Source organism: Hemitrygon akajei, chromosome 2 (genome assembly GCF_048418815.1).
Source record: "Hemitrygon akajei chromosome 2, sHemAka1.3, whole genome shotgun sequence".
Lineage (NCBI taxonomy): Eukaryota > Metazoa > Chordata > Chondrichthyes > Myliobatiformes > Dasyatidae > Hemitrygon > Hemitrygon akajei.
In genome coordinates, this window is record NC_133125.1 from 125,254,228 (window position 1) to 125,260,293 (window position 6,066).

Here is a 6,066-nt window from a genome sequence, read left to right on the forward strand (position 1 = left end):
AAAGCAGAAATGGTCGGCTACATCATAAATATAGACATGTTTGATTGCACAACAGATAAGTGGATGATGTATACTGAACAAATTGAGCAATATTTTGAAGAAAATTAAATAGCCAATGAGAAACACGTGCCAGTGTGCCGAGTGAAAAAGTGGAAAGGCATCTGGTCTGCTCAGAGATTTCACTGCTCCAATCAAATCAGCCAAATTGAACTGCTGATATTGTAAAAGTTATGCAGGAACATTAAGAACTAAAAGCACTTTTGATTGCAGAGCACTTTAATTTTCATAAGTGGAAGCAAAAGGCAGGGGAGTCCATTTTAGTTTATGTGGATGAATTGAACAGATTGTCCGACTGTTGACAATTCATTAATGGGCAGAATAATACACAGAGAGATTGTATAGTTTGTGAAATCTTAAAAGAAAAAAACTCAAAAATGGCTCCTAAATGAAGCACAACTCATATTTAAAAGAATATTTGAAATCACAGTATCAATAGAAACAGTAGTCAGAGATGCATTTGAGTTGCAGTCAGAAATGAAAGCAAGCATGAACAAAATTGTAACAACTAAACAGAAAACCACCAGGCTGAACAAATTCTTTTACCATTGTGGCAAGGGTTAACATACACAAGACCAATGTAGGTTTCAGAGCGTAACTTGCAGAAAATGCAATAAGGTATGACACATGCAAAGAGCCTGACAAGCAGATGAAAATAAATGGACTGCAAAGGGAAGGGAAAAAGATAATAAGTTAAGTTGCAGTTTCAAAGAGCACACTAATCTTTAAGTTGTTGATGAAATATCTGATAAAGATGATTCTGCTACATGACTGTGTAACCTTGAGAATTACAATATGAAAACTGACAAGAGGCAAGCAGTATAGATTATATCAGAAGTGAAAGGTAAATGAAATAAAATGCAATTGGACTCTGGCTCAACTGTTTCAGTCATTCCACAAAATGAGTTTGAATGGCATTTCAAAGATGCTAAACTGAAGCCTGAAGATATCCAACTAAGTACTTATACTGGAGAAAAGATAATTCAAGGTAGCCAGTGAGCTAGGTAGTATGGAGGCTGAAGGAATTCTTTCCAAGATAAAGCAGGACCCATGGGCAATGCCAGTGGTCCCAGTAGCCAAAAAGGATGGGTCTGTCAGGCTCTGTGGTGATTGCAAGGTAACCATCAACCCAGAACTGAAGGTAGATCAATACACTCTGGCCTGAAAAGAGGTTATCTTTGCAAACGGTTCAACAAAGTGGCTTAACTGAGGCTTAGCTGCAGATGGAGATGGAAGAAGTGTCCAAAGTTTTTCTCACCATAAACACTCACAAAGAGCATTATTGGCATAATAGGTTTATTCTTGGAGGAGCACCTGCATCTGCACTTCTGCACTCTGGTAGAAAACTATGGACCGGGTGCTGCAAGGCTGCCCAGGCACTCAGTGTTACCTGAATAACATCATTGCTACCAGTGAGTATGTCAAGGAATATCTCCATAACCTCAAGACATTGTTAAAAAGATTATGTGATTATGGGCTCAGAGCACAAAGTGATGAGTATGAGTTCTTTAAACCAAACATCATGCTGTGGTCACAACATTGACGCACAAACATCGCACAAGTATGCTGAGAAAACTCAATCGATGATGGATGGCTCAAGGCCAATGGATGTGTCACAGTTGAGATCTATTTTAGGATTTGTCAATTACTCTTATAATCTTATGAACTTTTAGCAGGTCTCACCTCACTGATTACTCAGAAGAGTAGAGTAGACTAATCTAGACTAAAGTACATGAATAGCACACGTCATTATGCCACCACATCATATGTATGTACCTCACTAGAGAACAACTATGTACACAGGTATTCCTGCCTCCTGTATTTTTCTTTTGATTATAGGAAGGACGTGGAGGCATTGGCAGGGGTCAAAATAAGTTTACAAGGATGATACCTGGATTAAAGAGCAGGTACTATAAAGAGAGTTTGGACAAACCTGGGAGTGGTGGAGACTGAGGTGAGACCTACTAAAAGTTCATAAGTTTATAAGAGGCATAGACAGAATAGACAGTCAATATCATTTTCCAAGAGTTGAAATGTCTAATGTCTAGAGAGCATGTATTTAAGTTGAGAGGGTGTCATGTCATGTCATGTTTTTACAGAAACGTAAGGGGGTGTCTGAAATGCATTGCCATGGTAGTACTGGAGGCAATTATGACAGAGGTGTTTCAGGGGCTCTCAGATAAACACACAAATGCACAGAGAATGGAGAGTTATGGATCTTGCCTAGGTAGAAGGCATTAGTTTACTTTGGCATTTAGTGACTAGTTTAATTAGTTTAGCATAACATTGTGCTATGAAGGGCCTATTCCTGTGCTGTACTGTACTGTACTGTGTTCTAATACAAATGTCATCTGCAATCAGTGGGGCTTAGGACTGCTTGTCAGCAATGATACCTAGCTGGAACAAGGGTTAAAAGGTTTTTGTCATGGGGTTTTGGTGGATAAGTGCTTGACATTTCAAACTCTTGGAAGTTTTCCTTTTATTTTATTTTGCATCCTAGAATTTAGCAAAAACATGGCTTCATCTTTCTTTAGATTGGGACTAAGTAAGCCTGCACTCAGAAAAATAAAATAAGTTTGACTTTAAGAAGGCAGAAATGTCAGGGAAACATTATGACCAAGTTACATCAACTAATCCATTATCTCTCTGGTTACAGGAAAAAACATGGTTTATTTTTTAAAGCTGAAAAGCTAAATATCAAGGTTGAATGCAAACCTCATTATAATTGGCTTTGGAATTGTCCTAGATAACAATCAAATTGAACAAAAGAGAGAGAGGGAGAAAGACGAGAGATATCAATCAGAACATTGTGATATATGAAACTGAAACAATTAGGATCTGGGGTAACCGCATGACATCTTGTTCTAGTTCTGCCATACAATAAAATCACACTGCTTGCATGTTATCTATGCCAAAATGACTTCAGTTGCAGCAAGATGATTAATTTTATTTGTTTTCCTTTTAGGATTAGACTGATTGTAAACAATGTATGCTAAATCAAAGGAAAATGCATTAAATATTGCAAGGATTCAAGTCTTTCCTCTGATCCACACTTAAATAATCCAATGCCATTACAGAGCTTATAAATGGCACTCAATGCTCAAGTAAATCAGTAGCAAATAATAGTGGTGGTAAATGCAACCAATTAAGATGTATTTTTCAGAAAGCATAATAATTTTAACGCTATTGGCTATAGTAACTATTAGAGTGTTACAAATTTCTAAGAGCGTTAACTCAATTGCAAGACATCTAAATAAAGATTTGTGACATCTTAAGGAAAGTTCACTCTTTGTATGTTGCAAACGTAAGATGAGTCCATCTGTTTGCTGTTATCTTGTTACCAATAGCCTCATCAATCTCTGTCTGCAGAATCCACTTCCTGTTAGAATGGTAACAGCCTAGTTATTTAAAATACAATCCAGCCATATTCAAAAGGAAGGATAAGAAGGAAGATGGGCTCTCTCAAAAAGGAAGGGTGTGGGGTGTGGGCTGGTTTATGAATTCATGTATATAGATGTTTAACATGGGTATAAATTGTCCTTTTCCCCACCAAAACTAATATATTTATTTCCTTTTTATAATGAGCTTGGGAAATAGAGGAAAAGCACTCAGATTCTTACAGCGCAATTAATTTGTGTTTGTAAAATCTGGTGAGATCAGATATCTTGAGAAATTTAGTTAACTGACATGTCTTATCACAGCATAATGATTAAATTGACCTTTCCTCCACTAATTTCTCTCTCATCCAAGTTGTTCAATTTTTGCCTTTTACAAATCATTCTCATAATGTAAAATCTTATTATAAGGAGAGATTGGCAGAGTGGACATTTGTCTCCACCAAAGGAGGTGTAAGGCGCTCTTCCCCTCTACTACCTTTCAGGTCACCATTGGGCAAAGTGTAGTATCTGCTTATCCCCCCGATAAGGGTCACCTGAAGCCATGGGAGCAGTTGGGGGTGGTCATATGAGCAGCTGGTACATATCACAATTCCTGGTTATGTGACCACTGACTGACAATCTCTGAAGAGTACTGATAATGGCTGGGGTGACCCATCTTGTAAAGATGCTGCCCAGTAGAAGGTAGAAAAATTTACCAAAAACAATCACGGTCAATGGAAAGATCGTGAATATCTACATTAAACAAAATGGCACATTACGAAATAACAGTTATAAAGAGACAGTGAGCCGCTGAATTTTGCCTTCTTCAAGACAGCATATGTAACTTATAGGGAAAACTTTACATCCTCAGCATGAGAGTGTGACTGTGCAAAAAAAAATCATTCAGGGTCTGTGAAGACATTATTGGTGATGGTTGTGGACATTTCGTTAGCAGGCTCATTGCTGGCATAAGACTCAAATAATCTTGTCAACACATGAATATGTGAAGCAAAGGTTTGAATCATTGGTAAGATTGTCAACCCTTCAGGTATCAGTCTGCTGGAGCAGCTCTGTAAGTCAATCAGCATCTGTGGGTGGGTGGAAGGAGTTGTTGACCAGACCCTTTCTTTTCTCTTAAGATAAATTTAGAACAAAGCATCTTTCTTTGTTGTGACAAATTTATAATATTGAAAAACAATTGACGATGTTAAGAGAGAGAAAATTGCTCTTTATATAATTGCTTAGATAAAGATAGAATCAAGCATTTATGAATTTAGCTCTAACATGGATAAGGTGGCTAATTGTTGATTGACCTAATATTTGGTTAAGGTACATAGGAAGTGGAAGGGTAGCATAATGGTTAGCACAATGCATTACAGTACCAGCGATCTGGGGTCAATTCCCACAACTGTCTGTGAGGAGTTTCTTCCCAGTGCTCTGGTTTCTTCCCACAGTCCAAAGACATACTGGTTGGTAGATTAATTGGTCATGGTAAATCATCCCTTGATTAAGGTAAGGTTAAAGGCTGGAGAGGCTGGAAGGCCGTATTCTGTGCTGTATCTTAATAAATAAATAAATAAATAATGCAATGTAGTGAGTCCTATTCATAGGGTGGGGGTTTCATTCTTAGAGCTGAGATGGTTAAAATGACATGAGGCATTTAAACTCATGAAAAGCTTTAGGTGGTATAAACGAAGGGAAATTTGTGTTCATTTCATTTCTCTCTGTGACCTGTCTACTGAAAGGTTAAATGGCCACATTACACTCAGTGGCTATTTTATTAGAGAGATCTGCTGAGTAAAGCATATATCTATAGTCAGTCAGTCATGGGCAGCAATCCAATGCATGGAAGCATGCAGACATGGTCAAGAGGTTCAGTTATTCTTGAGACGAAACATCAGAATGTGGAAGAAATGCTAACTAATTGACTTTGACTGTGGAATGATTGTTGGTGCCAGACTGGGTAGTTTGAGGATCTCAGAAAGTGCTGATCTAGGATTTTCACACAAAATAGTTTACAAAGAATGGTGCAATAAACGAGAAACATCCAGTGAGCGGCAGCTCTGTGGGTGAAAATGCCTTGTTAATGAGAAACGTCAGAGAAGGCCGGACTCGTTCAAGCTGACAGGAAAGCTGCAGTGACTCAACAGCAGAAGGGCATCTCTGAATGCACGACATGTTGAACTTTCAAGTGGATGGGCTACAGCAGCAGAAGACCATGGACACTGACTCTGGTGGGACTTGATGAAAATGTGAGAAGATTAAAAATTGAGGCTAGTATCTGATTAACGTAAGTGAATGATTGACAGTCAGGTGGGTGGGCCAAAGACCACATTGCTGTGTTGTATGTGATTAGTACGTTATGATAATAGAAGTTAGCAGTCAGTGGAACTTACTGTCCTTTGCTGGTCAAACCCTCAAAAGCAAGGTGCAACACTGCAATAAGCTTGTCCATGCTACAGTGCCATTGCATTTGTGGATCAGATTAAGCCCCATCAATATATTGGGTACAAAAGTGTCATTAAGAAGCACTTGGATAGGTATATGGAGGTTGGAATTTGGAGGAATATGTGCTGAACACAGGAAATTGGGACTTGCTGTGTAAACAACAGGGACTAGTAGGGCCTAGGGT